At 39.9% G+C, this 9,447-nt stretch overlaps 1 pseudogene; it reads right to left on the bottom strand.

The window, feature by feature from the left end:
• Positions 1-3,022: 3,022 nt before the first annotated feature.
• On the bottom strand, positions 3,023-4,384 carry LOC140929448 (uncharacterized; annotated as a pseudogene).
• Between the last annotated feature and the right edge of the window lie 5,063 nt (positions 4,385-9,447).

Raw genomic sequence — 9,447 nt, 5'->3', positions numbered from 1 at the left:
ATGACGAAACTGCAGTCTGGAAATCATGCATTGAAAAACTGACAACAAATAGAAATAGTATGATAAGTCTTAAGTATATATCCATACAACTGTGTAAGATATTTTTTTGTGATAAAGAATAAAAATAGTGAGTATACGTTAAAATACAAATTTCGTTCAGTGGCGACAAAGAATAAGTTCATTGATTAGCTTGTGTGCTGACATCTCCTATCTCCTTTGCTTCTTGTGAGGTAAGCAAAAAAGACATATTAGGAGAAGACTTAGTGCACAGGCTAACTACGTGACTGTATGCAACAAAAGTTGAGCCCGAGGTGAGAGAAAACACGTTAAAACTGAGCACAGACTGTCCAACCATTCCGATCTCCCCCCCTCTCTCCTTCAGTGACTTGCACCTTCAGTGCTCGCGAGAATCGTTCATCTCATTTTTTCAAAAGGTTGGACAGTCTGTGAGCACCACTGATAATACTTAAGAAAACGGTGAGTATGTAAGTAAATTATTTCTCCCCTCTAGGAACAGAAACACCGGTTATACAAAATGCTTACTTATGGTATTACAAAAACTAATAGGACTGAAAAGATCCCGTGGCGTGAGTGTAATTGGTAAAAGACTTAATTTCGCTAAAACCCTGAGCCATGCTTCTTAATTGCATGCAAAAGAAAACCTTTTTATGACAAATTTAAACAGCTATCAGTCTGTGTTGTTCACTTGTTTATCGTGTATATCTTGATAACTGTTGAAATTTGGAATGAATTGGAAAGTTTCCTTTCCTTAATGCTCAAAATATACACATGCTTGTTACGCTTGTTACCACTCAATCCAACAAAAGAAGCAGTGATGTAGACGCAATTTCACAATTTTTACGGTCTCGTATATCCGGAATAAAAAATTCCCTGTACCATGCAAACAATACCAACGGCAAAGAAGTTTAAAAGTTAATTAAAAGTACTTTGCACTAGAACCCATCAAGTGATCCAAGAATGTCTAAGTGCAGTTCCTCAGGTAGCTGAATGACCTCTGTGTTGTTTCTGACCTGACCCCCTTAGTGCTGGGCAGATATAACACGGCAGAAAAAGTGGCATTTTCCCACTGAGAAAACGCGCCGTGAATTAACGAAGGATGCGCAATTTACCCGCATTTTCTGAGATTCACCAAGCGGAAAATCCTTCCTTTTCCAAACGTTTTCACTCCGGTTAATTCGAGTATTTGTTCCATTATCCATGAGTTTTCCGATTCAGTGAACGCCGGTAAACGTGCGTTTGCTGACGTTCACCGATCGGTTAACACTCGGTGAACGTCTTGTATTGCGGCATTTACCCTGAGTTTTCAGACGGGAAAACCTCGAGTTCACCGCAGTTAACGAGTGAAATCCTGCCTTTTGCGGACGTTTTCCGAAACCGTGAATACCGCTGAATCCAGGAAAATCGCACGTATTCCAGCGTTTACCGATCGCTTACCATTAGGAAAACTGCGCGTTATTCCGACTTTTGCAAGCAGTTTTCTTGCGTTTTCTTTCATTTTCCGTGACAGTGAATTAAAGTAAATTCAAGAAAACTTGCGTTTTCCAGCATTCACTGATCAGTTCAGGCATGGAAAACACATTGTATTCCAGCGTTAGCGGTCGTTTTCTACTAGTTTTCTAGCGTTCTCAAGTACAGAAAATTTGTGTGAAGTGAGGAAAACGCAAAATTTTCCCGCGTTTCCCGTTATACCTCCTTTGGAAATTGCTTTTGTTTGAACAATTTGCTTTTTCCTCCCGTGTTTTCAATGGTGTTGTAACGTTCAGTATTAATTTAATTCAGACAGGGAAAATATCTTGTATGTCATAGCTTTTCCGTAATTCCCACCCCGCAATTGAGGTCCTCTGGTTATTACTGTTTGTAAATGCGTGTAAAACTCAAGGTATAGTTATCGTGTAGGGAGTAAAATGTTTCCTTCTGACTTACTTATATATAAAGAGTGCACAGATGAAAAGAACCAATATATGAACTGTTAATTCTGAACATTTATTTACATGGCATTGCATACATATCATACCCTTAGTGTTACAGTGCTCGCAGTCTAATTCTGTAAATGAATTTGTCAGAAGATGTGGTCTTCAAAATTATAACCTAGCTTACACAAAAGAAAAACATTGCTAACATTCTCCATTGAGAACTCTCAGGCTGAACTCTATGCGAGGTGCAAAAACAAAAAAAAACATTCTAAAGTCCAACAAAATCTAGTTCTTTCATTAATACCTTATAATTAAGTGACAATAAAGTGTATTAAAGAACCTTTTAAAGCTATGTGTAAATGTAACTATACAGAAACAAGATGTTTGTGATTTGAACTGATGGTTCTGATGCACATCAATTTTGACACCAAACTGAATACTGGGTAACAAACATTATGCCGTTAATTCCTAAGATGCAAAAAATTATTATTTACATTTAAAGAATAGAAGCTGTTCACAATTCATTTTTTGGAAACAAATTTGCTTAAGGAAATCAAAGATTGCAGATTGAGTAATATAACAATAATTAAAAATCATATTTCTTTTTGAAATAAATTATGCCTACATCAATAAGACTGAGCTGTTACATTTTACTCTTCAGTCTACTTGATATAGTTACTTCAACTTAACCTTTAAAGGCTGCACCAACTTTTTAAGAAACGCTCCCTATTTACTTATTTACTGACTTATGGGGAATTGCACACAGCCCATTTCAAATGTTCTGGGACAGTGTCTGTCCCTCTTTCACTGGCAACACCTTGTCTTCGACTAACTGATTGTCTCCTTTGTTGGGAGGTCATTGCTGCCTTCGCTCTTCCATCCAAAAGTTTAAAAAAGTTGTTCACATTCTCTGTTCTCCAAGACAGAGGCCTGGTTCTCAAGGAATTATCTTCCGTGTCAGACTCATCTGAAGACACAAGGCTTACATGAAGGGCTGAAAACAGGTCACCATCCCTTTCCTCCTCAGTGACGGCTTTCAGTCTTTTATCAAGCTTCTACATACAAAAGAGAGAGAGAGAGAGAGCGGCGTATACAATTGCAGGCTTTCCTTTTTCCAAATGATAGGAATTGCAAAGAGGATGATTCATCTCCCCGTCTTACAAAGAAGTGACCTCTCACTATTTCAGCGCCTCCTGCAAATTGCATGCCCTAATCATCTTTAACTCGTATTTCTGGCCATTTCCAGTGATTTTTAGAAGATAATAATCCTCCCCGGGATCTCCGGAGGCAATGGCCACAACAGCGTCTTTTGTCAGGAGGTCCTTAATAGAGCTAAGATTTCCAACTGCTTCTGATCTAGTCACTCTGGCTTGTTGTAGGATTTCTGATTCCAGTTGCACCATCTGCCAAGCAGAAACGTAATCAGAGTTCTTACTGGCCTCGTACTCCTCTTCAATACAGTTTTCACAATACCAAGACACTTGTCGTGTTTGGATACAGCATGAAGTAGTTCCAGATGGCACACTGTGTATTGCGCGATTCCCTTTTACTTCTTTGAAGTACCTTCTGCAACGATCTCTGTTTACTTGCTCTACATAGAAAAAATTATTCTCTTTAGATGTACACTTTTTGACTGATAACGAGAAGGGGCTGGGGTTTTCAGATTTTTTCAGCAAACTTGAAAAGATCTTTCACCTTCTGAATGACCTCCTGCCTCTTTATAACTGCCAAATCCGCTTTATGCTTTAAATTTGCTCTGACATCATCTCGGGAACCTTTGGCATGCGATGTTTCAAAGTAGTTTCAAATAGTTTTGAAACCAGAGACTGAGAAAGAAACATCTCCCATACAGTGTCTACATTTATACTGTGCAGAGCAGCTATCAGTCCATTCATGCACGACTTCAAAAGAGTCGATTTACTATAAGTACCCAGCGACCAGTTCCCTAACTTGATGGAGAGGGTGGTGGTTATGCTTGGTATCGGGCGAAATGACAAAGATTTGCTCGGTTATGATTGATGGATTGTCCACGGTGCTCTCAACTCCATCTACAGTTTCAAGGGCATCCCAGTGTAAGATGGTAACACGTATGGAGGCCTGCATCTGTGAGTAGTACTGAGATTGTACCTGATCTTGACTTGTGTAGCTCTAGTTCTCTGAATAGTCATAAATGCAGCATACGTGATTCTTAGGAAGATGTTCCACGCACTCTTCCATTTCTTTGCTTTACCAGGTTGCTCGAAACTGGTGGGATAAAAACTCATTGAGGAGCATTTTACAGGTGTTATACATGGCACCAGGAGGAGTTTCTTTTCTGACTAGTTGGAGGTTTCTCTTTTCTCTCCTGCCTTGTGTTTGGCCAACATTAACATACTCAAACTTTTACAAGTTTACTGTGGGAGCTTCAGGGCCTACATCCTCTTCTTCTTTCATCAGATTAAATTTAGTGACTCCACACTCTTCACACTATCTATTCGAACAATTGAATAAATGGTAATCCTGCCCTTCTGGCTTAGCACATAGTGTTTGTTTGATAGAGTCATCTAAATGTCCTAAAACAGAAAAGATAAACGCTTTCTCCTTTTGTAGCCAAGACTTGCTTTCAGAATTCCATGCACGTCTGAAACAACATGCGGTTTTGACGTGGAGTCGACAGCAACAAGTAACTTTGTCTTGGCTCCTTGGGGCAATGACAAAGAACGGCTTACATCTCTTAAAGCTCTCTGTCGCATTTAACCTCTCAATACTTCATTTTGAATTCTAAATACACTTCGGTTTTTGTTTTCTCGAATATTTGCGTCAGGTGGTTAACATATGTTCTAATAGTGGGGCGTTTTCGAAACATATCCTTCTTGTTACCTGTCACTCTGGAGATTCCTGGGCTCGACCAAAAGTCATGAGCAGGCTTACGGTGCTCTGCTGGCGGTCATGTTGAAACGCAGACCATGTAGACTGCAGACTGCAGACTGTGCAGACCGTGCAGACTGAGTACTTTTTTTACTTGTACCTAATTTTCTTGTTGAACATTTATTGTAGTAAATATTTTCACTCGTTTCCCGCTTCTCCTTATCATGTGCACCGGCCGACCACCGGCCATGATGAATAAATGAGAAAATCTATGCCGTAGTAAAAGTTGTTAAAGGGTGATTGAATTGTGGAAAACTTTCGACTCGGTTTAGTTACACCAGCTCTGCTTTTAAGTGAGCCAAGGAATGTTATCACACTCCTCCTCCTCTGCCATTGTATGGCAACCTCCCGCCAAATCAGTGACACCGATGTTTATTAAAAAGGATGCCAGTATAGCTTCATTTAATAACTGGTACCATAAATTGCTTTTAGACAAGTGCCTTTTCCTGCTAGCTTTCAAATGAACAATAGCAAGAACCAATGAAGACAGTGTCATGTCTACTTCTCTTTTTTCATCTCGTATAAGAAACAGTGTGTAGTATAGTACTACATGAGTTAATTAAAGAATGGGTTAATTTGTTGGGGTTGGTCGGGTTCAAAGACGATGAAACCTTTCACTTAAATTTTTGTAGGCTTGACCTTTTCTACAAAAAGATATCAGTTTCACTTTAAATAATGGTTTTTTTCGATCATGTGACCTATCGTGTCCCTATTTTTGCTATCCATTTTGATCCAAATCTACAACACGTACTTTAGTGTAATTTCAGTTTTTTTGTATTTATGACTGTAGTACAAGGTTTTTGGAACTGATTGGTGCTGTTCGAAAGTAATTGTTTTCTGTGAACTGTTCAGTTTTCATGTTAGAGAGAGAGTCTGGCGCGAGTATTAAACATTACCAAGCAATAATATGTTTTAAAATTTCCCAATGAATCTAACATGTTTAGCATTAATAAACCTAAATAAATTTAAAAGGAAAATTGAGAACTAGGTTTGTTGATGTAAAATTTTGCATAATTATCGGGGTGGTTGATCATGTGACTTTAAAAGTTGCAATATAAGCAGTAAAAATAGCTTCTATCACTATCTGGCGACAGTTACAATCAAAGATAAAACACACTCTTGTAGGTGTAAGTGTGTTATTTGAAACACGATATCAACAACAATTTAAAAAATAAGAAAGGCATCAGCCTGTTGATCAGATATTTAACAACAACGTGAACAAAAACCAAACGATACAAAAATCTCAACCGTTAACTAAAGACCGTATCATCAAGGATCACAAGATATAATGGTTATCGATTTGCATGCACAAAGTAAGGGTACTTTTTTTACACTATGAAAATGTTCATGTTCGTCTCCCTCGTCTTTGTCATATTCCTTGAATCATTGACTAATCCCTCCTTACAACTTGAACGTATCTACATTACTCTTACTAGGTAATCTATCACTGTGAATCAAAATGATGTGATTCAGCCTTAAAAATGAAACGTTTTGGTGAGTTGAACGAGTACCATTTTCAAGGGGTCTAGTCTGCCTCTATTTGTTCAATTACCTGGGGATGATTTGGTCCCACGGCCGGGATGGAAATGAGTCCCAGCGTGGGCTGGAAGAGGGCTGTACTGACTTAAACTGTGTTCAAATGGTTGCACGGGAAGCTAAATCAGACTATGACGTGCCAGTCTAAATTAGCACTTTGGGGCTGAAACAGATCCTCTATTCTTAAGTTACAATACTTATGACACTTGTTTAAAGTACGAGAGTGACGATGTTGATATAAGGTAACTCCTTATGTCAAAAGCAAAATGCACACGGAAGTAGGCTCAACAATATTACTACCCTCTTTACTAATAAGAGAGACACAATGGGTATACAAGTATAATTATTATACTTGTATATCCATTGTGCCTCTTAACAGACGTTTGTGGCTATCCTTGAGGTTTGCCTTTACAGATTCTTGGATGGCTATGTCCCCAGGTTTGAAACTTGGATGGCCCCTTTGCACACAACTTAAGTCAAGATGGTAGTAAAAGTTTTTTTCACTTGCGCTTTCCCTGATGTCTTGAAAGTCCCCTTGAAAAGGATAATAGAACCTCTCTTTACGTGACAGACACAGGTTGTACGGTGCATTGCCTCCTTTGTTAAATGTGTTTTGCAGGTGACGCATTTTTTTTTATTTGTTGTGAGGAACATCAACTGGAAGGGATTATCATTCTGCGATATTTTCTCATTGGGGGCTCCTGAATTGTTACTGGCACCGAGAACATCATTTCTGGATGGAGGACTTCTGCTGCGGTTTCTTGGCCTTTTGGACCCAGGCTTTTGCCCTTAAACTGATGGACCTCCCCGCACAGCCAGTGAGGAAAGATTTGGTTGAAATTCAGTTTTCTTGAACCACAGAATATGTGATTCAAGTGTTCCAGTTCTTTCTGAAACAGCGATTGAATGGCTACATAAACGAGTTTCTTTAAACTTATCACAATCGCATACGACACCACTGTTTGGTTTGATAACATCGTGGTTTGGTTTTGATGGCCCTCCACTTGCACTTTCCACGAAAAACGCTTGGTTGTTTTGTGTCCCAGGGACCGGGTACATTGCATTTTCTTTGGCAACCAATTCATTTGCTTTTTGCCATAATCCTGCATACACAAGTCTTGATAAGCGAGACTCTTCGAATCACATTGATAGGTGGAGAATGGCATCAGTTGATTTAGGGCGGCTTTCAGTTGGTTTAGGGCCTGCACCTGCATCATCTTGAAGTTGTGACTCTGGTAGCTTAACTTCTGTGGACATAAGCTTATCGAGGTTTTGCTGACGTTGTAGTGGTGTCATCTGATGGAACCAGACATCAGGATCAACCTCCAGCTCCTTTGCGTAATTATTGCGCAAATGATAAGGTCCCTCCCCTATCACAGCACCTTCAACATTTCTTTGTTGAATGTCTTTGATTTCTCTCACTTTTTCGGTGAATTCCACGATTTCTTTACAACGTTCGTAGTCCTTTTTTCATTTCACCGAGTTATTGATCGACTCATTTGCATTGTTGTAATTGAAGTCGTAGCCAAGACCAACATCCCTTCGAACAGGATAAAGGAGTTTCTCCTTGATCTTATCAGCCTTGTATCGCACAAACCAGGAGTAAAACTGGGCTTCTTTAACATTGCGTATGCTGCGTTCCTTTTGATCCCAGCGATCTTTGGCAGCTTTAAGTCGCTTGCCAAATTGCATTCCTGCAACACTATCTGATAAGCCACTTTTTCGCTGTTGTATATCGCCAAAAATGTCACCAATGAATAATTGCTGATCATTGCCAGTAATACCAATGCTGGTCAAATAGCGTCTTAGGTTGTCCTCTACATGCTTCTGACAGAGCACCCACGTAGAAGCGGGAAATTGCTGCTTCATACCGTTGAAAATCTTGCTGTCACCATTGCTTCCAACGGCCAGGACATTCCTCAATGCTGGCTTAGCCCTGGTCAGCGACGCTGCTAGGTAATCGTAACACTCAGTGTTTAACCGTTTGTGAACAGTAACTAGGCCTAACATTGTCGGAGATTTCAAAGTGGTCTTATCAATCAGTAGAAGATGGGGATATGTCGTCGGTGTTGCATAAAAATTGCCACAGTTGAAAACAGTGTCCACGCCGAGTACTCCAAAATGCTGTGGATTTGTACAGAAACGTTGCAGGTCGTCTAGTTGTCTATCATCTGCGAGAAACACATTGCCGGTACAACAGTCTATGTACCTTACAAAAGGAGTGCCATTGCTCACTTCCTTTTTGGCCAAATTTGCAATCGCCCAAAGCTCATCCTTCTGAGAATCTTCTTTCTGTGCGCTTTTAAAATTAGCGGCCTGAGAGTGGAGAGGAAGCGAGGACAGAGATTCTGCTTTCATCAAGCCACCTTTTTCTTCCAGAACTGTATCATAGATCTCTGACGGTCTTTTTCCATCTTTAACCAAGGATTTCACCCTATCTTTGGTGCTTTTTTCAGTGCGAAGAAATGGCTTGTCATTTTTGGAGCTGCGATGCGGCAAAGAAGCAATGGCACGTTCTTCACCTTTGAAGGAATATTCCAGCATTACGTACTTTATAGCCTTGCCCTTCCGGTCAAAAAGTCTCCATAGGCGTCTTCGAAAATCTTGGTGTTCGGAATGCATCCAATATGCCTTCTCCAATACGTGAACACCTTCTTCCTTGGTGAAACCTACTTCTACTTCCTTGAAACCGTCTTCTTCCGCAACAAAGTACCAACGTTTGTGTCCGTTGTGTCTGGAGGACCCCAAGTCGTCACTCAACCAGTCATCTGGATCATCTAAAAAGTTAACGTTGACGATAAAGGCAGCATTTCTTTGGCATCTTCTGGGTTTTGCACTGGACGCCTTTTAAACTGGTGGACTTCTCAAGGTTTCTGCGTCCAATTTTGGAGCGCGTTTCTTCTCATCCCTTTTTCCAAGATGGAAGAATGGAGTACGTTGGTCATCATTCAAGTACTCTTCGTCACTGTAAATGTACAAAGTTAATATATATATTTTAAATTGTTGCGTACCACTCACGAAACACTTGTTTTACAAGAGCAGTGACTAGGATCCAGTCCCCATTCTATAT

This window comes from Porites lutea, chromosome 3, assembly GCF_958299795.1.
Source record: "Porites lutea chromosome 3, jaPorLute2.1, whole genome shotgun sequence".
NCBI classification, from domain to species: Eukaryota; Metazoa; Cnidaria; class Anthozoa; order Scleractinia; family Poritidae; genus Porites; species Porites lutea.
The sequence above is the reverse complement of the archived record's forward strand: the minus strand, read 5'-3'. Positions and strand labels throughout refer to the sequence as shown.